At 37.0% G+C, this 26,260-nt stretch overlaps 1 protein-coding gene and 1 long non-coding RNA gene across 4 annotated transcripts in view; one reads left to right on the forward strand and one right to left on the reverse strand.

Moving 5' to 3' along the window:
* Window positions 1-995: 995 nt before the first annotated feature.
* Window positions 996-26,260, forward strand: part of SV2B (synaptic vesicle glycoprotein 2B) — a 195,445-nt gene continuing 170,180 nt past the window's right edge. Inside the window, exons 1-2 of one of the 3 annotated variants that reach the window (XM_056806801.1) lie at window positions 1,599-1,876; window positions 21,529-21,623. The gene's annotated coding sequence lies outside the window, so the exon portion shown is untranslated. Of the gene's footprint in view, window positions 2,161-21,528; window positions 21,624-26,260 lie in introns of all 3 variants that reach the window. The other 2 variants (XM_007479395.3, XM_001364794.3) reach the window with 2 other exon arrangements.
* LOC103094463 (uncharacterized) lies at window positions 1,908-15,469 on the reverse strand. Its single transcript, XR_460503.3, has 4 exons — window positions 15,379-15,469; window positions 14,644-14,714; window positions 6,458-6,662; window positions 1,908-3,026 (listed from the first exon to the last, which is right to left on the reverse strand). It is a non-coding gene; the product is annotated as an uncharacterized LOC103094463 (long non-coding RNA).

A 26,260-nucleotide genomic window follows, 5' to 3' on the forward strand; every position in this document is an offset into this window, starting at 1 on the left:
TCCCTATGGAAAATAACCAAAACAAATTCACACATTTCCCATGTCCAAAAGTTTATGTTTCATTCTGTACCTTAATTCTATAACCCTTCCATCAGAAGGTGGGCAGCCTGAATTGTAGTTTATCCCTTACAGTCATAGTGGATTATTGCACTGATCAAAGTTCTTAAATCTTTCAAAACTGCTTTTCTTTGTACCATTGTTGCTACTGTATAAATTGTTCTCTTAGTTTTGCTTACCCCACAGTTCATCAGTTCATATCAGTCTTCTCAGGTTTCACTTCCCTTTTGGTTTTGACCATTTTGAATGAAAATCTTTCTAAAGTGAATGTATAACTAATGCAATTTAATATTTTATTAATGACTCAAAATCATCATTATAAATATCAGTCAATATACTATGGTTTAATGCTTTCAGGACCTATTGAGTTATATAGAGATGGTTGATTCTATATTAAATGACCTCAGACTAGGATTTCTTTTTGTTTGAATTCCAAAGATTTTGTTTGTCTTCTTGGCCATAAGCCATCATTCTTATTATCAATATGTCTGCTTTCTAATTGGCTGTCAAGTGGGAAACCAGATAACCGAGCTTGTTAAAATTATGTTGATATAAGAGTAATTAGGTTATGAGTAAATGTGTAACTTATGAGTAAAGTTTTATTATACAAAAAAAATTTTTTTTGGGCTTATTGCCTGGTACTTGACTATGCTTCTGACAGGTAAAATCGCCAAATAGCTAAATTTCAAATTTGGTGTCATTAGATAGGAGTTAGCTTTTTTCTTCTTGGAGATAGTCTTCTGTTTAGATCACTGACCAAGACTGGGATGTTTGTTTTACTTATAGAATGGGTCAAAAGGAAACAACTTTGATCTCCTCCCTCTTTCCACCGAGTCAATGAGCATTCAAGGTTCAAGGAAAGGATGGGACAAGTGGAGGGATTGGGAAAAGTGCCTAGGAAAGAGCTTGTCTTTCTGCAGATGCTAAACTGTCAATTCATTGATGAAAGTTTCATGTGGAACTGTGCTGCTGATGTTGGGCCAAGAGTCTTTGGGGTTGGATGATCAGAGTATTCCAAGGCAGGGACTAGCTTCCAATTCCGGAGAGTCTGGGCCATTTACCAAGAGCAGGGCTTAGCTGAGCTGGGATTTTCAAACTGTAAATCAGTTCCTTTTCCTCTTTTGTGTCCTCCCAAAACAAAGCAAAGAATGATAAAACAACTTAGGGCTTGAGAAAGAGATTGTAGAGAACAGGTTTCAGAGCAAGAAGGGACCTTAGGTGACTGAGTTGGTTCCCAAGCTAGATGAAGAGAGAAAGGCAGGTGATGGAAGGTCAGTGTCGGTTGGGGCAGAGTTAAAGGGGGTAAAAAGTTTTAAATTCATCGGCCTGCAAAATGTAACACTGTGGGAACACCTCAGATCCACTTTGGTTTGTGATCAAAGCGACGACAACAACAGTATCTGCTTCCTAGCAGAATACGGTTCAGAAACCACGAGATTTGCTGCAGTGATCGCTTTTCGTGCACAAGCAAAACGGTGGTTATTCTATTATCTTGATTCAATTACCCAAGCGTTTGCCGGGTGTGTGTCTTGCTTTCCTCCCCCTCTCCTTCTGCGCCTTGCACAGCTCTGCCTTGCTCTCCCCGTCTGGGCTGCTGGCCGCGGGGGCTGTGATGCAGGTATGACATATGGTCCGCTCTTGCCTCCGCTGGGATCCCCTCTGGTGTCTCGTTAACATGCGCTGCCTGGTGGGGCTGCATCATTGTTAAAGGAGATTCCAACGCAGCGCGTCCGCCAGTCCCTCTTCTCTGGGACTCCGGAGCTGCTGGGCTCGAAGGAAACCGTGAGCCGGCTCAGCTGCAAAGAACTTCCCATTACAGGTAAAGAAAGGAAAGTCCTTTTTTTCCCCCCCTTCTCATTTTCCTGAGCTACGAGGAAGGGGAAATATGGAGCGTGAGGGAATGAGAGGAGCAGCTGGCTCTTTTAGGTTCCCATTACTTGTCAATGTTCCTCTGTTCTCATTTAGGGGCTTAAGTAGATAAATGCTGTTTACACTGAATTCTACGTCTGGTAAATGAAACAACGGAAAGGAGGCAGGGCTGGGAAGGGGAAAACCAAAGGGCATGGACTACTAAGCCCCATCGGGATGCACAGTCATAGGAAGGTAAAGAGCATGCCAGTGGCTGGGTTTTATACCCCACTTGGAACTATGAGCAATTTAATGCTTGCTTTGACTGTGATGGGGTACCAAATAATTGTAGATTCTCCCACTCTCTTTCTCGGTTGCTTATTCTCTTCTAGAAGGCTATAAAAAATTACGAGTTTCATTCTTGATGAGTAGATGGAAAGCAAGATTTTTATGATTAAAAACTGATTTAAAAGATGCTTGTAGTGTGGATGAGGGCCGCTGGCAGATAGAGGAGGTTTCTGAGGGCTGATTTATGGTAAAATGGTATGTGATTGGGGGGCATCTATATACATATATGTATATATGTATCACTTGGTGGACATATATGTAGTGTATGTGAATTTGTTTGTGGATGGATTATTTTGCATTAGGGAATGCACACATGAGTTGGCTTGTAGGGATGGGTGAGTGAATGCATTTATCTAGGGAGTAAGCACTGTGCTGCTGTTTTGCAGAAAGGTATTATATATCTCTGCTGCCCTGAGTAAAACAGGGCCACTGTAATATGATCCATTATCTGAAAATCACAGGCATATACTAAATTCATCAAAAGATTACTTGACATCTATGCCCTTGGCTGGGACAAAATCAGTCCTGTGTGCTGGGGTGACTCCAGGGTTGGTTTTCATCTAGACTTTTGCCTTGCCTATGCCCTGTAAGCGGCTCTTTGCCTCTGTTAAGTCATCGATGAGATGAAAGGTAGGAACTGCCTCACAGATGGATCATAGTTGGCTCAAATGTTGCTGTGTATCATTATTTTCTTGGCTCCTCTTTTCTGTCCTTTTCAGAAAGGCAATTTGCTTAAGGCAGACGTAGTCATCTGAAATTAGCTCATTGTGCACCTGAAGACAGAAAAACAGATGGTTGTGGTCATTTAACTTGAAATACCCCCAGACTAACCAACCTACATTTCATTTTGGAAAGACCGAGTCCCCATGCTCACAAAGCAAGCTAACAAGCTGCTCCTCCTGCACCACCATAAGTTACCATAGGTCTACCCAGTGGTGTGTCTTGGATTGGAGTCTGAAGACTGGAGTTCAAATATTGCCTCAACCAATATTACCTTTATTAATTTCTCTGATTCATTTTACTTCTCTGGGCCTCAGTGTCTTGTTATCTGTAAAAGGATAAGTTGGGTGAGATGATCTCTGGTGTCTCTTCAAGCTCTAGATTTATGATGCTCTGATGCAGACAGGGCAGTTCTACACTGCCACATAGCAAGCAGTAACTGGGTTGTACTTCTCTCATCTGGCTAGTTTTGCAGAGGAACAGACCAACCCTTGGTCAATGTGAGCATTTTTCTAAATTTCATATCCTTTTACATTGTATGATGGTATCTCACAAGTGCAGCCCCAAGAAAATTCTGGGGGGATGTGAAGAACTTATGAATTTATACCTCCTTGTTGCCTTCTGTGCCGTCTGTTAACATTTTTCCTCTCTTAATTTTAAGTGAGAGCATAGGACAGACTGAAAATTTCTGAAATGGATGAAATATGTGTATATTATCTCTACATCTATCATGTAGCTATATATGCATCTATGTATCTATCTGCCTAAGCTGTCTGTTATTTTCCCTTGTGAGTTGAAAATCCTGCCACACCATTCATTTCTTTCTTTCTGGAAAAGGGGAGAAATGATGGAGCTTAGGATGAAAAATTGCAGAACCATGGTTTTATGACATCTATGTAGTAGAATACACATGTAATAAGAGTAAACAATTTACTTAATGCATAAATAATTTCTGGGGTTTTTATTTTTCCTTCAAAACTTTTACATGAAAATATGAATAATATTTGGTTCAGAGAAGTTGGAATGATCCTGAATTACAATAGGTTATGTGTTTTCCATTGTGCTCTCTGGCATATCTTGAGAAGTGTTTTCTTGTGGTGATAAAAAGGAGGTTCAAATATTTTGGACTTGGCATAAACAACATAGTATATTGATTTATCTTTCCAGTAATTAACCGATGAAAAAGAATACATTCTTATGGAGAGAAAAGAGTGGTGACATTCTTATTTTATAGAGAGAGCCCTGGCATAGTGGATAGAGAGCAGACTTTGGTCCAAGGAAGTTCAAGGTCAAAATTAAAGCTCTGCTTCCAATAGATATGGGCTGCATGACCCTAAGCAAGTCATTTATCCTCTTAGTAAAGAGGCTTAAGAATATAAGTTGCAGAGAAGATACCCATCTGCATTAATAGAGTTTCTTCCACTGGAAGTTCACTATATCAATGAAATTACATATCTAGTCCTGATATCTTTATAGAGCTTCTATGCATATACACACACATATATAGATACTACATATGTATATGTGTACATATATACTTATACAGCATATTATATATATACACACACACATATACATATATAGAGTTCCATCGTCTATCTTATCTATCCATCTATCTCTGCATCAGTGAAAAGAGTTTCTGCATTAGGAATTCCTTGCTGTCATTGTTATTGTTCACTTGTGTCTGACTCTGTGTGACCCCGTTTAGGATTTTTCTTGGCAAAGATACTGGAATACTTTGTTATTTACTTCTCTAGCTCATTTTATAGATGAGGAAACTGAGGCAACAGAGTTAAGTGATTTGCCCAGGGCTACATCGCTAATAAGTTGTTGAGGTCAGATCTGAACTCCGAAATACGAATCTCCCTGACTCTGGGCCCCACACTCTGTCCTCTGTACTACTTAGTTGTTTAGGAATTCTTTATAGTGATGAAATTGCAGATCCAAACTTCCCCTTAGTGTTAGCTAGAAAGTTATATATTTGTCTGTCTATATTTTAGAGATGTTATTTGTATAAGTAGATATAGAAATATAGTGAATCTCTATCTGTATAAATAACACATCTACTTCTCTCTTTATTAAAAAATATACAATAAAGGGCATCCCAAAAGTCTTAATAAAATTTCAAGCTTTTAAATCTTAAAAAATAAAAAAACAACAACCCTTCTGGTTCCAGACTGCATAAGAACACACACAATGATCTTTATTAATTATAACAGGATCAGATCTCTGAATTGGAGTTGAATACATAAGAACTTTACAAATAGAAGTTCTAGCTTATTTTACTTTTTAAGACTTTAAAATTATTTGTTAGTCAAGAACTTAATAAGTAGTTGATGAATAAAAAATAGAAATAATTTCATGTTAAGCCATGTGAAATTGAAAAACAACTTATTCTTTAAAAAATTACTACACAGACACCAAACACTTAGAAAAGAGGTGGCTAAAATTCTGGGGCGTGATGTTCTTTACGTGATTATTTGTGTTGGCTCATGATTTAAGAGGAAAAGGGAGGAAACATAATGGTAAGGAATTTATTTAAATAAATTTTCCATGCTGACTATACTGAGTGGAAATGGCTACTGCCACCAGCTTTTATGATAGTAACCATATCAATAGCAATTTGCCTTAACTGTTACTATTTATAAAAAGGGGGAAAGGAGCAGTATTTATGGTGTGAAGGACAGGAAATTTTCTGTTCCCTTGACCTAGAGATGAGCACTAGTGAGAAATTTACATCTCTGCACACATGGATTTTATTACCTGTTATATAAGAAGTCAGTGTGATTGGATCAATGGTGGAAGGAGGAGGATGTCTCTAAGTCCAAGTGTGCAAATGTTTGTGTGTGTGTGTGTGTGTGTGTGTGTGTGTGTGTGTGTGTGTGTGTGTGTGTGTGGTGTAGGAGAGAGGTATATAGAGAGATAGAAATAGAGAAAAAGGAGGGAGAGAGGTGAGCAGAGAGAGAGAGGAAGAGTGAAAGAGAGAGAGTTTGTCTATTGGAGTAAATAATATGAGATCCTGGATACTATAACTATTGATTCAGGAGTCAATTGAGCTATCCTGTTCCTTTAATCTTTTAATATGGGTAAAGATTAAAAAATATTTTTCTTGGGTACTGTGTTGTGATAAATGAGTCTAGAAATGAGCATGAATACCTAAAGGATTCAGAATAAAACTCATAGAAAATTAAGATAACTTAAGAGATCATCCATTCTTACCGTCTTATTTTCCAGAGTAAGAAATTGGGACCCCCAAAGTTTAAATGATTTACCTGTCAAATTGGTGGCAGAACAAGACTAGAAATTAGGTCTACTGATTACTATGTCAGTGTTTTTTTTCTACAGGATTACTCAAATAATATAGACACAGGTCTTTTTGCTAGAATATGACTTTGAATTCACAGATCTATTTCTAAACTGTGACTTGCATAAGGTCAAAGACTGCATCTTAACTCAATTTTGTAGAATCTACATTCTTCCTTACCCACAATGCTTGGTGCTCTGCTTACAGTTTGTGAACTAATAAATGTTTGTTGAATTTAATTCCTGTCTTCAAAGTGGGGGATGCCCAAATGGGATTGATGACTCCATCATTTCAGCCTATTTGACAATTTGTTGGTAGGCAACTCAGCAGGGCAGAGATGGATATACTTTGGCATTTCATTTTCAGTAGACTTTGAAACACTGCTCTGTTGGTACAGTAGAAATCAATAAATGATTACTGCAAGGGGAAATAATTACAATTACTTAAACATGATAATTATCTACAGTGGAGTCTCAATAATGTAGAATTGTCATTTGCAAAAAAATTCTGAATAGTTCATAGATAAGTTATCAAGCTCTTCTCCTCCCTTTCATTAAACAGTTGTATAGCTCTCTACCCTTACAGTAAGTGCCTTGTGGTCTCAGAAGATGAAAAGATTTCACTAGCTTTATTTCTATAATGCGGTAAGGCTGAACCCCTATCCCTTCCCTCCCCCAGTAATTTCAGTCTCTTCCCAGGGAGGGCGTGTTTGTTTCCTTTTACCTTAAAGAATGTTCCAGAATGGGACAGCTAGGTAGCACAATGCGTACAGTGCCAGGTCTGGAGTCAAGAAGATCTGGGTTCAAGTGTGACCAGAAATTTCCTAACTATGTGACCCATAGGCAAGTCACTTAACCCCCATTACTTAGCTCTTGCCACTTGTCTATCTTAGAATTGATACTAAGGCAGAAGGTAAGGGTTTAAAAAAAATGTCCCAGAAAGTTGAATTAGTGGTCAACTGCTTAAATGTAATATAATCATTAAAAAACCCTATAAACATAAACATTTTCCTAAAGCTTATATTACATCCAAATTATCTCTTACCTTTAGTCCAAGTCATTTAAATTAATGAAGTAAATATGACATAATAGCAGAAAATAACACAATACAACATCACAGAATGTGAAATATAGTACAATATAATATTCCTAAAAATAGGGTGGAATGAGATCACTTTTTCTGGCCTACTTTGGGCATACTTTGAAATGAAATTACTGTGACTTTTGGGCAACAAATCAAGGTAAAAAGAAAAAATGCTATAAACTAGCTCTGGGATAATATATAATAAAGGATAAATATAGATATCTATTGTTTAGAGGGAAATTCTTCATTTAGATTCAAATCCCGTTTTTTTTAAAAAAAATCAAATCCATATAGCTTTTTTACTATTATTAGTTATTGAGTCTGAAATTGTATTTGTTGTCTTCTCTAGGTGTAATAAGTTAAGTCAACTTAGAATTTAAAACTAAGAATTATAAAATTTAGAGGATCAATGAATTTTCAACAGGTCATTCTTGTTCCTTTTTTGAGGAAGGCATGACCTTTTTTGGAGAGTATTACTTTCAATGTTTGAATCTGGTTAAAACTGCTCTTGTAGTTGGTGTTTGGGTCTTTGTAGTTGGGTGTTTGTAGAGAACCCCAAAGAAGAAAACTGAGATAGACAAGTAGTAATAAACAAGAAGTTGAAATCAAAGATAATTGAAGAATGAGTAAGAGAACACTAAGCTGTCCTCATTGAGCTCACAGCACTAGGTCCTAAGAAATTTCTGCAGAGGTTGCTGAAAGTATGGTCACCTTTAATTATGGAGTCACTTTTAGTGATCTATGAAAGAATATGGAGAGTCAGAGAAGTTCTTCAGAACTAGAGAAGTATAAATGTCCCATTCAAAAACAAAAACAGAGGATAAAATCTTCAAAATATAGATTCTTGAGAGGTAGTCTTAATTCTGGAGAAATTCTGTGAAGCATGATTAAAGCGATTGTTTCTGAACATTTAGAAAACAAAGCAGTGATCATTAAGAATCTATAATGTTAAGTGGTATGGTGGATAGAGTGCTGATCCTGGAGTCAGGAGGACCTGAGTTCAAATTTGACCTCAGTCATTTACTAGCTATGTTACCCTGGGTAAGTTACACTTTCTTTCAATTCCTCATTTATAAAATGAACTAGAGAAGGAAATGGCAAATTATTCCAGTATCTTTGCCAAAAAGAAAATTCCAAATTGGGTCATGAAGAATAAAACACAAATGACAAAAGAAAAAAAAAGGCATTTTCAAGAACATTTCATGCCAGACCAACAATATTCATTTTTTAAACAGAATGAGTAAACTGGTTTATCAGGGAGATGCCATAGATGTAATATACTTTCATTTTATGACAATATTTGGCAAACTTTAATTTTATCCTTATATAATATTGTGTGTGGGCTACTCTTCTGATTTTTACTTGTATTCATGAGTTTTGGTTCACGGCTGCTACTCTTAGAGTTTTAAGTTGTGCCTTATGATGCCAATCTTCTAAAATTATAGCTTGAGAGCCTCACCTAACAATAAGTCAATAGGTACAATTACCTCTTAACAATGACTTTTACTAAATTATTATAATAAATTGATAACTTTAAAACATTTCTCTCCAAAACTGAAGCATACTTTCCTACAAGTCATCATGTCTTGCAGTTATGATGAATGTGAGTAGAAAGACAACCATTGAGATAATTGTATTCTAAATCCTAATATCTATTACAGAACATGAAAAAGTAGAAAAATCCAATGAAGAATTTGAGAAGATCCCAACCAGGTCAATATATGCCTCGATACTCAGTAACACCAACACAAAGTTGTTGCATAAAGGTGCACAGGGGGAAGATGGTGTAAAATGTGTGTGTGTGTGTGTGTGTGTGTGTGTATGTATGATATTTAAGATAAGAAATTAAAGAAACCAAAGGTTTAGAAAATAATCAGAAGCCCCACATCTGAATATCATGAATACGTACAGGTTGTAAGAATCAAACATCACAAATATATTACCTATATCTTAAGAGACATGATAAAAGTAATTGATGAGGTAGGAAGCATTTAAAAATCAGATATCTGTGTAAAGTCATACCACCATCTAGTTCAATCAAAGGTTAAAATCAACACAAAGTTAAAAGAACATATGAAGAGGAAGTGAAGATTCCCTGACCTATTTAAGCAAATTATTGACTAAAAAAATGGGAAATTGACAGAAGCAAAGACATTGATTTAATTATCAAAATTTCTTATAGAAAGAAGTGAAACTGATTTCAAGTGGTTATTTCAATGAAGAGGCTGAAAGAGCCAAGAAATTATTTTGGCTGGAAAAACCTTAATCTTCTTGCCAAGTGGAGGTATATGTCAGCAAAAGTCTATTTAGAGTACCAGTTAATTTGCCAAATATCACGTTGGAGAACAGTAGAAGATGACAAGCTCTTTATTTCTGCACAAAGCTGAAAAGGAATTGGTAGGGTAAGAATTGGGTCAAACTATGGTAAATCACAGAACAGGTTCTAGTTAATGAGGAATTCCCCCCAGGTTAAATGGCCAGGAAGCAGGTATAGATTTCTAGATGAGCAAAATTTTCCAACAGGGTGGATCCACCTGAAGAGTATATAAGGGTCACATTAGGTATTGCCCCTAGGGTTTTTCACACTAAATCAGACCTTTAGCTCTATACCAGAGTCTGTCTTCTCCTGGTAATCACCATATATATACATACATACATATATATATATATATATATGTATATATATATATATATATAATTTATTTTTATTTTATTTAATTGATTAATTTAGAGCATTTTTCCAGGATTACAAAAATCATGTTCTTTCCCTCCCAACCCCTTCCCATATCTGATGCACAATTCCACTGGGTTTTACATGTGTCTTTGGTCAAGACCTATTTCCATATTATTGGCAATCACCAAATATTAATTCAAAATAGGAGAGTAGAACTGAATGAGATAAGAAGACAAAGAAGTTTGCTAGCTGAACCAGTAAAAAAGAATTCCCCACACAGGTGAGGCCATCAATTCACTGAATTATCAAAGTGCATGAGATAGTTACAAATGAAAGTGTTATATAAATACTGAAGAAGTGGGTTATTATCAGCTGGAGGGGATAAAGGACTTCCACTATTCCTACTATGTCTTCCCTTCCCTTCTTCACTCCTGCTCATCCTTCAAAATATACTTTAGTGTAATCTCTAGCAGAAATTTTTATTGATCCTTACCAGTTGATGACAACTTTGTCCATTAAACCTCACGTAACACTTAGTTTTGCAAATCTTTAATGCTTTTACTATACTATATCATGCATTATATCTATTTGCATTGATATCTTTGAGGACAGGGACCATGCCAATCAAACTTTGAATCTATCAAGGTTCTAAGTACTCATTAGGTACTTATTAAGTGCCTACTTTGTGTAAGACAAAAGGATGTCAAAACAAAAACCAGGAGTTCTTGCTCTCAAGGAACTTATATTTTACTGGAGTAGGGGAAGGAAGAGGAGAGAATAACATGTATGCAGCTTATTAAATATAAGGTATATATAAAACAATGAAAAATAATTAAAAAAACTTATAGGGGTAAAAAGAGTGAGGAAAGACTTTTTGTAGGAGATGAGACCTAAACTGTACCTTGAAGAAAAAAAAAATCAAAAGGTATAGAAGAAGAGTGAAATTCAGATTTGAGGAACTACCTGTGCAAAAGGATGGAGATAGGAGATAGATTATCATCTATAAGGAATGGTTTGTAGGCCCCACATGTCAAAGAATTATAGCAACTTGAAGAATCACAGAAATCTAGAGGTAGCATTATCTGTAGGACTTGATGGTCCTGCTAATGCTGTAAAGCAAAAAAAAAAATTTAATGATGATCACTCTAGGATAACTTCTACTAGGTCATAGAAGAGTTACTATCTGCATTGAAGAAGGAGTGTCCATAATAATGAAATCAGACATAATAAGATCTGGTTATTATGGTTTTGACCTACTACTCTATTAGATTTTAAGTTCCACAATGGTAAGAGCTGAGTTGTACTTAAATTTTGTGTTGCCCTTAGGAGAGAGAGGGAGGGGGGTAAAGGAGGGGGAGAGAGAGAGAGAGAGAGAGAGAGAGAGAGAGAGAGAGAGAGAGAGAGAGAGAGAGAGAGAGAGAGAGAGAGAGAGAGAGAGAGAGAGAGAGAGAAGGAGAAAGAGATATGGAGAGAGAGGGAGGGAGAGAGAGAGGGAGAGAGAGAGAGAGAGAGGGAGACAGAGACAGAGAGAGACAGAGAGACAGGGGAAGAGGGAGAGAGAGAGGGAGAGAGAGAGAGAGAGAGAGAGAGAGAGAGAGAGAGAGAGAGAGAGAGAGAGAGAGAGAGAAGGAGAAAGAGATATTGAGAGAGAGAGAGGGAGGGGGAGAGAGGGAGAGGGAGGAAGAGAGAGAGAGAGGGAGAGGGAGGGATGGAGGGAGAGAGAGGGAGAGGGAGGAAGAGAGAGAGGGAGAGAGAGAGAGAGAGAGAGAGAGAGAGAGAGAGAGAGAGAGAGAGAGAGAGAGAGAGAGAGAGAGAGAATGAGTTAAAGCCTTCCTGTTTACATCTAAGAATATTGTGCACAGGTACATATGGAACAGTATGGCTGAACATGATGGCAAGTAGCACCATCTTACTTAAGAGAGAAGCTATCCTAAGATTCTACCACATACTGTGAATACTATCCATTGAGCTAGGAAGAATTGCCACTATGAAATCATTCATTTAATGTGGTCAATCAGTGAATGAACATTTATTAAAATATTAAAAACTGTGATATGTCAGGTCCTGTATTTGATAGTAAGTATAAAGGCACAAAGAATGAATTATATTTTTCCACCAGAAGCTTCCATTCTAATAGGAGAGACATGTGTGTGTATATATATATTTAAAACAAGTATATATAATATAAAGTTGGTAAATACAAACATATACAAAATACTTAAATATAAGGAAACTTGAGAGGAGTAGAACATTCACAGGTGGGGGATTAAGGTAAGACTGTTGAGCTGTCTCTTAAAGGAAGAAAGGAATCCTATGAAGTGGAGGCATTGAGGAAGTGGAGATGAGAGGTAATATGTTGTGTGGGACAAAGAGAAAACCAGAAGGCAAGCTAGAATTGAGGGCATTGTCCTAAGTTGTTCTGTTCAGTAGGTGAGATGAAATGGACTTAAGAAAAGGACAGAGAGACACAATTAAAACTGTAGATGAATGCCTACATTGGTAAAGATGCAGAAAAATGAAGTTGAGGAGCATTGGGATTGGGAAAGTTTAGGTGAATGCTAACTTCAGTGAGTGAGAGCTCTCTTTGTATTCTGGGGGAAGTATAGAAGTCCCTTTTCTCTCATTAGCCCTTGACAGTCAGTTTCTTTTTCTGTACCTAGTTCTAATACCCAGGGCATGCAGCCTGAGGAATATGCTCAGAACCAAACTTACCCTGGGACAGAGATGATCATGGGGAAGAAGTATTGTGTAAGGGAAAGAGTTTTGGATGTCTAACAAGATCTGAATTCCAGTCCTGATTCTCTCACTCATTATCAAGTTTTGTGTCCACATCCCTCTGATCACTCCCATACCTTTCTCTTTTACTCTCCTCTTTTGCCTATAATTGCTTATATATTAGTTTCTTGTGTGTGCTTCTCTCTCTCTCTATGTGTGTGTGTGCTATATATGTGCTTCTTGATGTCTGACTTGGCAATTATTTCAATATATTTGTGTGGGAATGAACATTTTGTATTTTCCATGAAAATTTGCAAAGTATATGCTTATTGAGGATCAAAGTTATATGGACTTAATCTTAGATGGCTTCTTGCAGCAGATGGATTTAGAATGAATTGATAGATGTGGATTAGAATTCTACTTGGGGCTCAGAAGTTAGTAGGTTAGCAGAGAGTGGAAACTTGCAGTAGGGCCAAGCCTTTTTGTCATTTCTAGGATGGAACTAGAGAAAAACAGAAGGATCTTTATAAAATTTTTGTGGTCTAGAAGAAGTCAGGCTTTTGCTAAAAATGGAATTTTAGAGCTGGATAGGATTTTCAAGATCATCTAGTCCAATCTCCTATTTTAATTATTCATAAAACTGAGATTTTGATTGGTTTAAAGTCATTTAGGTAATTAGTGATAGAGATAGATAAATTTGCAGGTCTTTAGATGTACTTTTTACTATACCTGTTAGATACTCTTTGATTAGTTGACACATGCCCAACTCTTTGTGACGTATTTGAGGTTTTCTTGGCAAAGATTCTGAAATGGTTTGCTATTTCCTTCTCCAACTCATTTTACAGTTGAGGAAACTGAGGCAAGCAAGGTTAAGTGACTTGCCCAGGGTTATATGGCTAATTAAGTATCTGATGCCAGATTTGAAGTCAGGGAGATGAATCTTCCTGACCAGGTTTGACACTCTATCCACTGTGCCACTTCCCTTACAATTTGGTTAGAAAGCATTAATGTGATGTTAAAATAATTTTATTTGTTAAATTGTTCATTTTTGGTGACCAAATCACATTAGGGCCAGAGTAACAGAATGAAGAGCATATCAGTCAGAATAGTAGAAAGTGGCATATATTAAAGCCCAAAACATAAAGCCTGAGGGATCAGATCAGTATTTAACAGGGTTCCCTTTTCTATTTGCCATGTAAATAAGGCTAATTATTCCCCTAAAAGGTAAATCTATCCCTAAGACTTGCTTGGTCTAGGCCAGGGGGATAAGTCCTAAACCAGATCTCCTTTGATACCTCTTTCTGGTGGCCTCTAGCTGTACTGAAGTGGTTTTCTTGTCATCTATGAATATAAAAATGCATTTTAGCCTTGAGCTGCACAAGTCATCACACTGCTCTGCTGAAAAGATGCCTTTTCATACCGAGGCCATGGAAGCCATCCCAACCCAAAAAACGAAGTGCTTTATTAAATATCTTTTCTCATCTTTGGCTAAGCAAACCTCCCTTTATTAACTGTTGAATGGCTTACAAGTGTCTTATTTCGTTTTAGAATTATACCTAAATGACTCCCACCTTACTCCCACATACTATAATACCCACTAAAAAAATAACCTGAAGGGGAGGGCTTTAGTGGGGTAGTCAAAAAGTTGACAAATGAGAAGGGGATGGTGGCAAAGGGGATGGTGTTCAGAAAACAACAGCCTGTCTCTAGTTCCCTGTCCATGGAATTTGAGAACCATTAGGCAGAGTACCTGACTGATCTGACTTGCCATGATGGAGCATGAGGAGAGAGAAGATTGCTAACATGGCTACAGTTCAAACCATTTAGGTTTTAGAGAACATATTCTATTCTTCAGACTGCTTTCAGCAGCAAAAATGCAGCCAGTGCTACTCACCAGTATAGCATATCCTTAAAGATTATACCTTCCCATAGTTTACTGGCTCCATTTCCCGCTGGCTGCCACTCCTAGGGGTTCAATAGGGAGAGTTCCAAGTAGTGTTACTTTCCAAGAGTCCAAACTATAAGAATCACAAAGGTTTAGTTGGTACAAAGAAAAAAAAAGCCAAGTTTTGACGTCAGGGGCCCTTGTTTGAATCTTGGCCATGTTACATACTTGTCACCTAGAGCATTTTACTTTTCTTCTCTAGGCCTCAGTTTCCTCCTAAGTAAAATATGAAAGTCAGACTAAACAAACCCTTCAGATCTGTCTTCTAAGTTCCAAATCTATGATCACCCAACCTCTCTGATTTGCAGTCTCCTTATGTATAAAATGAGGAGTTTGAGGGGGCAGCTGGGTAGCTCAGTGGATTGAGAACCAGGCCTAGAGATGGGAGGTCCTAGGTTCAAATCTGGCCTCAGCCACTTCCTAGCTGTGTGACCCTGGGCAAGTCACTTGACCCCCATTGCCTAGCCCTTACCACTCTTCTGCCTTGGAGCCAATACACAGTATTGACTCCAAGATGTGTAAAGATTAAAATTTAGGAATATGGGGAGACTGAGGCAGGTTGAAATTTAGTTTCTCTCTGCAAGGAGTATTATATTTTTAGAGGTTTATTAAGGATTAAGGATTAAAGAATATACAAGTAAGAAACATGTGCCTAGGCCAGAGGCCTAGACAAAATAACCTCACATCATGGAAGAGATGTGTCTGCTCCAAAACGGAAGTCCAAAAGAGGCCCCAAAAACCTTTGCCACCAGCTTAAATCCTTCCTCGATCTAGGCCCACCTCAGAATTCCCGTGAGATTACAAAGCATTTTGGGGAAGTGGAGCAAAGGCTTGTGGGGATTGTAGTCCTGTATTCGAGTCTATTTTTTACAGACGGAAAGTAAGGGTTTAAAAAAAAATGAGGAGTTTGGACCAGATGTTCTTCAGTGCCTCTTCTAAGCTAGATAGCTTGTGAATTGGTTTTCTTTCTCTTGTTTTCTGTAGCCATTTCTGAACCATGACTGTTTATGAGTCTGTCCCAACTGGATCTTATTTCTTTGTTTCCTGTGCTCCTCTGCTGGGTTTTAGAGATAAAATGGCAGTCTTTATGCCCACGGGATGAAATTGAAATCCTAATTTATAGGGGAATTCTTTTGAAACCTCCAACAGGCAATTTTCTATTTTTGTTTCTTTAGACTATAGACTGAGACTGTTCACAAGTTCATTATTAAACTGTTTCCCAACACTCTTGAAATAGCAGGGAACATGGCCCTTTGTAAAAGACTTCTTTCTTTGGCATTTGACAGAGGGAGAAAAAGAACCATTTTAAAAAGTTTTGCGGTATGTCTAAAGGGACTCTATTTAACAAGTTGGGCAGGTGAGACATCATCATAGCAAAAGAGCATGAAAATGTAGTGGTGGGAAAAAAAGCAAAAACGATTTGTGTCACCTAAATATATTTTGATTTGGGAGCCTAGACTCTTGTCCTCAATTTATTGTAGTCTGGTTCCTTAGTTTTTTAGAGGGAAGATCAGGAGATGGAACATGAAAAGGAGAATAGATATTTGCTTAAGCAGAGAGAAATCCTAGATTTAAAACTAGAAGTGACTGTAAATGTCATCTAGTTCTACCACTTCATTTTTCAAATAAGGAAACAAAAGTTCAGAGACTTGCTCAAGGTCTCAAAGGTGGCAGACCTGGTCAGAGAGAATAGAGGAGGGCATTAATACAGGGAGGCTGAAATAAACAAATGTACAGAAAAAAAAAAAAAAAACCTTGGTTTATATGGACTTTTAAGAAGACTGCTGTAGGAGTATTTGTTTTTAGAGAATTTGTAGTATTTGTTCAGAGAATAATGAGAGAATGGGAGGGTAGAGTGAGGTTAGATTTAGAGAACCTTTAATGTTGGTGTTTGAATTTTATGTGTATTTTTAAGTTATAATGAATCACTTACAATTTGTGTGAGCAAGCGACATGATTATAAAGTATTCTAATGATGCCTTTACATTTGGAAACTGAGCTAGCCATTATCCTTGACTGCAGAAAACAGCTTTGGTAAGCATCTTCTTTCCTTTCTTTTTTTTTTTTGTGCCACACTTGATACTAATAATTGTAGGGTCCTTGAACAAATTGCATCCATCAAGGACTCTTGAACAGTACTTTGTCAAGTTTTGAAATGAATTCATATGTTTTCTCATTGTTTCTTTTTTTTTATCAACTCTGTGATGTAGATAGAACACTGTGCAAGATGAATGGTGGAGACAGAATTGGGGGGCTTAGTGGCAGAGACCCTACTTAGGAAGCTACTTTTGGTAGGAGGTGATAAAGTGCTGAGCTAAAGTGTTGGCAACAACAATGAAAAATATGGCAATTTTATGAAAGCCTTCGTGAAGGAAGAATCCACAGAACTGGTCATTAACTGGAAGTAAGACTATAGAAAAAGGCAGTTAAAGTCAGAGGTGACAAGTTTCAAAACTGAGAAACTGGTTTATGATAACTACAGATCTTTTAACTTTATGGCAGTCTCCATCAGAAATCTTGACTCCTTCAGGATTATAAGCTTGCTATGATCAATTCACTTTCCTTTCCTTAAAAAAAAAATTATGAAGTATCAACTTGGATGAAATTTTATCATGGCGTCATTGGATCCTAGATTTAAAGCTAGAAGTGTCTGTAAACATCACTTAGTTCTACCACTTCATTTTGTAAATAAGGAAATTAAGAGACTTGATCAAGTTCTCACAGGTGGCAGACCTGGTCAGAAGCCAGGTTCTCTGACCCTAAATTCAATACTCTTTCCATTGTCGTAGATAATCTTCTAGCAGGAGAATGATATTGTGACGTAGTGGGAAAAAGACTTGAAGAAGAGTTGGGAAACCTGATTTTTCAATTACCATATTGCCTTAAACAAGTCATTAACTTTCTCCAGGCTTTAGTGTCCTCACCTACCATATGAAGGGGTTTGGCCTCATGCTCGCTTTGTAAATTATCTTTTAGCTCTGACAGGTTATGTGCTATGAGACTGAGTGGTCACTTTGCCTGAATTTCTATGCTCATGCTTGAAGTATATGAAATTAAAAATTGAGTCCATCAGATACATTATGGCTCCTTAAAAATGGTCCAGGGAATGGTGGGATTGACATTGTCACACAGTTCTGTCAGATGACATGGTTGTAGGTGAATCTGAAAGAAGAGGAATCTGATTTAATTTTGGATATGGGACGAGTGAGAGAGGACAAAATAAGGAGGATCTGGAAATCCTTTTAGACACATGTATATAAAAATTCTTAAGAGATGAATTAAAACATTATAGAAATAAACTCAGAGCATCATCGTAAAGAGTTAGTGGAGTAGACCCTTCCATTTTCTGAGAGTGAAATAAATGAGCCAGGCAAAAGGGGGCCATGAAACAGTTTTTATTTTAGTTCCTGTTTTTCAGGAGAATTCCTGGTTTAGAGGCAAGTTTGAATTTGTTAAATTTCCAGAGCCCCAAAGGGAGATGGCATGCTCATGGGTTGCAAAACCAAAGAAGGCAGTGTGAGTTTAGTGCCGAGAGTATTATTGGATTTGCAGTTAGAGGACCTGGATTTGAATTCTGTTATGAATTTTACTAATTACCAGGGTGACCTTGGATAAGTCATTATACATCCTTAGGCTCCAATTTGCTCATATGCAAAATGAGAGGGTAGGAATAGATAACCTGTTTAAGACTCTTCCAAGATATTGGGAAAAACAGAAGATTGCTTTGGAAAAGTTATTCACATTCTTCACCAGTGAGATTAGGGGAAGGGGCAGAGAAGGTGGGTAGAGGGAGTATTTGCCAAAGAAAGTGTATGGGATTGCATAAATTCAAATGTCCATGCTTAGAATTTGCAAACCAAAGAAAGTGTTTGATAGGAAGTCGCTGTGGATGAGATGACTTTAAAGAATGAGTTCTATATTTAGCCAATGATTCCCTTTTGAGGGGTAATCCTCTTTGTCTGACTTACACAGCTTTGGGGATTAGATCGATTTTAAACTCCAGGCCTGGTCAGCTCTGTTGGGCTAGTGGGGAAAAAAACAGGAACCCGTGTGTTAGATATCTGTCACAGAGGACTGAGTTATCTTCCCTTTTAGGACAGCAGAGTCATTCTACTCTTGACTCCCCCCACTCAGACACTTGGAACAGGCTCTGCACGGGACAATAGTATGGTAGGTTGATAAAGTCATCTCCCTGGGTGCAAGTGGCCTGGTCGCAGCATGTCCCAAAAAAATAGTACTAATGACAAAGAAAACCAACACCTATTAGACAGGATGCAGACAGATCACAGCAGGTCTTGTCCATTTCTCCTCTGGCTCTCTCCAGAGAATATAATAATTCCAACTGGTTTTTCTGCCTTCATTTTCCATTTTCTATTTCTATTGCATTGCTGCAATCCCTTCACATTCTTATGCCAACCTTCTATTGCTTCTAAACATGTACCACTCTTTCCAGCTTATTATGATTAAAATTCTCTGGAGACCGTATCTTAATTTATAATTAGCTATTGAGTAATAACAAGTGAGCCAGAGAAAAAGAAGGCACCAGTCACATGTGACCAATTGCTTCCTTCCAAGAGCTGGGACCACACACCTCTTCACTCTGGATTACCAGGAAAAAAAAGTTGTGCTCTTTGTGATGTCCCTTTCCCAAGTCAGTCCCTCTGATTGGAGCACTCTGACCACTCTGGACCAGAGGTGGATTTTCTGGATGTGGAAGTTGTGAGACATTTAGAATGATTGCACAGTGTGCATGTCCACCTTTCTCTATCCTACTATTTTAAGAGACTTGTTTACAGATAAATACAAAACACTGTCTCGTTCCTTATTCAACAAGGGGGTAGAGGAAGAAGAAAGTTACTTCAACCTTAAGATGAAACATTTTCCCTCTTAAAATCCAAAGGCTCTCTTGGGGTGCCAAAAAAAAAAAGGGTATAGACTAGTGTTAAATTTCCACAAGCTGGAATAGCTTTCTATTTCTTCCAAATAACTTAAATATTTTTGCTCTATTGATCATATTTTGTTAATAGAAGATGAATAGAACTGAGAATAGAAAAATTCTGTGGTTTCCACTTCGTTTTCCCTTTGCCTGATAGTCAAATATGAGTTATTACCCATTCTTTCTGAACAAGGCATGTATATTCCTACCTTCACACACCTTTACTTATCTTGTTTCTCCTAGCTGGAATGTCCTCTTCCCTGCTTCTTCTTATCTAAATCCTATCTTTCCTTCAAAACTAAACTCAACAGGCCTAGAGATGGGAGGTCCCAGGTTCAAATCTGGCCTCAGCCACTTCCTAGCTGTGTGACCCTGGGCAAGTCACTTGACCCCCATTGCCTAGCCCTTACCACTCTTCTGCCTTGGAGCCAATACACAGTATTGACTCCAAGACGGAAGGTAAGAGTTTAAAAAAAACAAAAACTCAACTCAAGTCCCACTTTCATGAAGCTTTCCTCTACCAGAGCCTACATTGATTCTTTCCACTTAAGTCCTCCAACATTTGTGCTGTATTATTAATTTTGTTTAATTATTATTTATAACTTTATAATAATAATAAGTCAAATTTAAATAGCTCTTTAAGGTTTATAAAGTATTTCATTACAACTATCTTGTTCCTTAGTTATTCTTTTGTAAAATGAGGGTAACAATCCTCTTGCTATCTACCCTATAGAATAGTTTGAGAAAAATCTTAAAAGTACTATAAAAATTTGCTATGGATTACATGGTAGATGATATATTATTATCCTCATTTTATCAAGTAGTTGAATGAAGTTTAGAGTGTTGAATTATCTTATCCAAGTCCAACCCAGTGGAGCTGTACTTGGAGCCTAGGTTTTCTGTCTCCATGTTAATTTTTTTGTTGTTGTTGTGTAGTGTCTGATTTTTTGTGACCCCAGTTGGGATTTTTTTGACAAATATACTGGAGTGGTTTACCATTTTTTTTATCCAGTTCTTTTTGTAAATTAGGAAACTGAGGCAAAAAGTTTTTTTTTAAACTTTTCTTCATTGGATTTTTGTGCCTCTTTTCCCAGTTGGTTAATTTTGCTTTTTAAGCTTTAATTTTCTTTTTGCATTACTGTCATTTCTTTTTCCCATTTTTCTTCAATCAGTCTTACTTGATTTTTGAATTCCTTTTTGAGTTCTTCCAGTGCCTGAGACCAGTTTCCATTTTTCTTTGATGTTTTATATGTGGTTACTTGAATGTCACCATTCTAGGGTCAGTATTGGTCCTCAGAATCAAAGTCATTGGTCCTCAGAAAGCTTGCTGAATTAGAGATACCTACTTTCTTTTTCTGTTTGCTCATTTTCCCAGCCTATTTTTGCCTGTTGACCGGGAATTCTGAAAGCTGCTGATTCTGTCTTATCTGTTAATGGTTTATAGGACTGGGGTCCATTGCTTTAGCCAAAGCAGATGGAAATGGTCTGTGAGAAAAGGGGTAAGAGACATCAGCTTGACATATGAAATGAATGTCTCCTTACAAAACTGACTACAATGTCAGAAGTGAAGTTGCTATGACCAAACAGCAAGTTCTGTAGTTGTTTGAGATGTTGGTATAGGAGTTGGGAGACTAAGAGCCCATTACTGATTCATTAAGCAATCTGAAGTGAAGCAATTGCTGTGTATCTAAATATTCTTATTTGATAGAAGGTAGGAAATATCCTATTCTGCTGAATCAAAAGCTTTCAAAATAATTGATAAACAATAAATATAGTGGAATCTTTTCTTTGCAACTTTCAGTTAATTTTTGTGAGGATGCTTCTGCTCTCTTTTCATATTGTATTAAATCTTTACTCTGCCAATATGTATAGAGATCATCTTTTTTAATGTTTTCTAGAGATGATGAAGTAGACACAATGGATCGATATATATATATATATAAATATATATATATATATATATGTTCTCTTGATCACCTTTTTGGGAAAGAAGGTAATTATACTATCCATTGAATTATTGAATTATTTCCTAATTATTCAATATCTTCCCATTTTATTTTATTTATTTTTACTTATAATTTTTTCTAGGTTTTATATATATATATATATATATATATATATATATATATATATATATACATATATAGTGGTAGTCATTCAGTGATCGAGAATGACTGTTGTCTTTGTGCAGTTTCATCTACGGTGTACCCTCATGTGGCTTTGGAGTCCAAAGGCTGAGGCGCAAAGTTTGTGGCACATGGGGCCTGGGACTCCAGTTGTTACGGGAATATACATACATACATATATATATATACATATATATGTAGGTATACATATATATTATCTTCCCAATTTAAAGAAAATTTAAATAAAGATTGATTCCTTAATTCTGCCAAATTTGTATTATATTTTGCATGAATTTCCTCTGTATAGATTTGGTTTGATCCAAGTGCTTTTCATACTTTTTTCTTTTTTTCATTACATGTTTGCTTCCTTACAAAGCACAAAAGTGACTGTGCTGTTGATGTTGAGTCTAAATTGATGTGGTACAGAGTCACTCAGTACTACTCCCTGACACCATATGCTTTCATCTCTCAACCTGGCCATTTTCTACTTTCCTTTGGGGTGTATCTTCCCATCAGGCTCTGTGCCCTTCTCCCTCTTTTTCTGAGATTTGTAATCATATCAGTGCCCCCATGCCCTCTGGAAAGAGCATATCAATGGACTGCTCTAATGTGACTTTCCAGCTCCTCACTCCCTTCCCTGGCCACCATTCTCTGAGAGGTGTTTTCTTGCCCATTAAATGCAAACTTGAATGCAAAGACTGTTTTGGTTCATAGTTGTATTTGTATCCTGAGAACTTAGCACAATGCTTGACACACAGTAAGGGCTTTATAAAGCTTTCTGTTCATTTATTTACTCACTGTTACTAAAAAAGAAAACACTTTTTAGAGAAATATTTTGATCTCTCCCATTCTTTGTTGGCTTGTGGTTTTATCTTTTGATTGCTCTTGATGCTCTGCTTTAGCTGAGCCTCATAGCAAGCTTGCTGAAAAACTATTTTCACCTTCTTCTTTTATGCTGACTTTTGTATAGATGTTATGGAGTATTAAGAGATATGATGATTTGATTTGGAACCTTTTGTCAAGTATGTTATAGACTTTCTCTGCTTCTTTATACCTTTGACTTTCACTTCAAAAGGTTTTGGTGCCTAACCCTCACATTGGTGGTCTTTTTGCTTATGTTTATAAGAATTGCAAGGAGAGATAATAATGATTATGATGATGATGATACATTTACCTATGTTACCTTATGCAATCTTTATAACAACCCTATGAGGCAGGTGTAATTCTATTTTACAAATATAGAAACAGGTCAAGAAAGATTCACAGGATCATAGATTTAGAGTTAGCAGAAGACTTAGAAAATATTACGTTCAACCACTTCACTTTATAGATGAGGAAATTAAGATAGAGAGATTAAATGATGGGTTCAGAGTCATAGTGAATGTCTGAAGCAGAATTTGAACTCAAGTTTTTTTTTACTCCAAGTTCAGAATTTCTAGTTCTTATAATTTGATACGTTTCCAGTGAGAGGAGTGTAGCACATAATGGTTGTTGAAGTGGATGGACTGCAGTAGTGTCCACAGACTTGTATCCATATGTTCAGAAATAAAGGATTTATTCTATAGAGGTTAAGTTGGGTGCTCTCCCTGAGTTACAGCACCCTGTATTCAGGGATCAGCTTTGTTGTTGAGTGTGAAAGACTGAGATATTTGGATATCTATCCATCTCTCCTCTCTTTCCTGGAGGTCGAAGTCATAATATCCACTTGGTTTACTTCTGAGTTTCAAGTGTATATATTTTATTTTTCTTAGGTACTTTTGTTAGATTCATAACATCTCACAGCTGGAAAGGGACTCTGAGGGAATCTGCACAAAAATCTATATAGCATCTCAGCAAGTAGTCCTCTTTAATATTACCAAAGACTGAAAATTCACCCCTTTTGGAGACAGCCTGCTCTAGTTTTGGATAGCTCCAATTGTTAGGAAGATTTTCCATGTATTGAGCTGAAATTGTCTTTTATTCTACCTATTGCTCCTACTTCTTACTTCTAAGACTGTTAAACAAGGAGAAAAAGAATCCTTCCAGATGAAAGCATTTTAAATATTTAAAAATTGCAATTCTTGGTCCACCAATCTTCACTACTCTAGGCTATACATCCCTAGTCCTTTAACCAGTTTGTGTTCCTTTATTATTCTGCTGACCCTATTTTGAACATGGTCCAATTGGTCAGTGTTCTCCCTAAGCCACAGGTGAACATAGTATACTAGACATAGTCTAATGAGGATTGAGTATGGTGAAATTATCTCATTCCTTGTTCTTGACATGAAATGCTTATTAATGCAGCTTAAGATCAGTTTGCTTTCTTGGCTTCATTATCATAATTCTGATTAGTATTGAGCTTGTAGTCATTGAGAATTCTTTTTTTTAAACATGACCTAGCCTATTTAGACTAGCCCATTAAAAAATTTGCAGCTCGGTTTTATTTCTTTCCAGATGCATCTCTTTTAGTGTATTAGAAAAACCTTAGCACTGCTTGGCCATCACTTGGAGTTCTGCAAACACAGTTGCTATGAGACAAGTTAACCTTTGCAATCTATAGATCCATCTGGCCTCCACAGCAGGTGGTAACTTTGGTAAAAGATAAGGGCATATTCATGATTCATCATTGTGAGCACTGCAACCAAAACCAATTCCCTTTTGAAATCTGAAAGCTGCTCCATGCAGTGGGTTTATAGCACAGAACACTGTTTCTAATTGTTCATTTAACAAATATTTATTAAATATCTAATTTGTGCATTGTAGTGTGCAAGCTGCTGAGATTAAAGGATTAAAAAGATATAATTTGAGCCATCAAGAAATTGCCAACATACTAAAGGTATTCAGACCTATACAAAGATAAATATAATATAAATTATAAGATTGTAGGTATATGAGAGGAATATAAAATGCTATAGGACAAAAGAGAGAATATTTCCTCTTAGGGGTATTCAGGAAAGGCTTAATGGAGAAAATGGCACTTCTTTTGGACCTATAATAATGGGTAGGATGCCAACAGAAAGAATGGGGGGAGGCAGTTAGGTGGTTCAGTAGATAGTGTTAGGATTGGCGTTGGTTGAACTTGTTTGCCTAGCCCATGTCCTTCTGTCTTAGAGTTGTTACTAATACAAAAAGGAAGAGTTTTTTTTTTTTAAAACAAGAATAAAGGAACTAATTTTGGAGGAAAAAATAAAGATAAAGGTATTGGGAAAGTATGAGACATGTTTGGGAAATAATCCAGTTTGGCTGGAACATAGAACATTGGAGAGGGGAGCAGTTAGAGAATAGGTCTAAAGAGGTAAGTTGAGGCTGGGTGGTAGAAATCATTAAATTCTTAAGTAAATAATTAATGAGCATTTTTATAAGCTTCCTATGTGTTAGAAACTGTAATAACAGCTGGGGGATGAGAGGAACACAAATGAATATGAAATATATTTGCCCCTCAAGGAGCTTTAAATTAATTTAAAAAGTTATCTTAATTTTCTGAGCTTTACTCTGAATATTTTAGGTATTCATGCTCATTTCTATAGTGTCTCATTTATCATATTACAGTATCCAAGAAAAAGTATTAAATAATTAAAAAAAATTTACCCTTGTTAAAAGATTAAAGGACCTGAAATAACTAATTTGACTCCTGAATCAATAGTTACAGAATTGTCTCACAGAACCACTATACCACAAACAATCCTGTAAACTATATATGCCTCAGTAGGGAAATCAACTCTCCCTCTCTCTCCCTTTCCCTCTCCATTTCCCTCCCTTCTTCTTCCTTTCTCCGGTCCCCTCCCCCTCTTTCCCTCTCCCCTTCTCTCTCCCTTTCCCACACTTTCCTTCCTTCTCTCCTTCCCTCTCTGTCTGTCTTCCCTCAAATCTCCACCCCTTCCCCTCCTCAGAATGTCTGGTGATGGAGTATTTAGGTGAGTAGTTAGTCCCTTTTGAATGACCTCCACCTAAATGTACTTACTGCCACCTTTTTCCAATTCCCACTCAGCCCTCCTTCCCCCTCACTCTGGGCCATATGGAGTTGGTGACTTGGATGGGGGAAAAGAATTAGGGGTGGGTGGGCCTGCCTACAAGCTTATCTGAGATACTTACCAAGCCTCCTTCCCAGAATGCCACTGTTTTCCCTCTTGTACTAGCTGGAGAATCATGAAGTCCAGGTTTACATGATTTGTTGCTCTATTTGGGAAGTTTATAAAAATGTTAAAAATCAATAAGATCCCCTTTTCTAATAGCTCTGAATGAGCCCCATTTGAGATAGAATTCTGACATTTCAGATAGAGAGCCTAAACAAACGTTTTTCCCTTTTACTGTTTGTAGTGCTAAAATAGCCCTTCCCCACCTTTTTTCCCCTGACTTCCCTTTCATAATAGTAAAGCTCACAGACCAGAAACAATAAGGACTGAATACTTCATGTAGTTGACAGGTTCAAAGATAGTTCAATAAAATTATAAATGTAACTTTGGAAAGAAGAGATAAGTTTTGTAATGGGAACATCCTTGCCCTGAGAGGAGAGAGGGAGAAGTGA

Source organism: Monodelphis domestica, chromosome 1 (assembly GCF_027887165.1).
Source record: "Monodelphis domestica isolate mMonDom1 chromosome 1, mMonDom1.pri, whole genome shotgun sequence".
Classification (NCBI taxonomy): Eukaryota; Metazoa; Chordata; class Mammalia; order Didelphimorphia; family Didelphidae; genus Monodelphis; species Monodelphis domestica.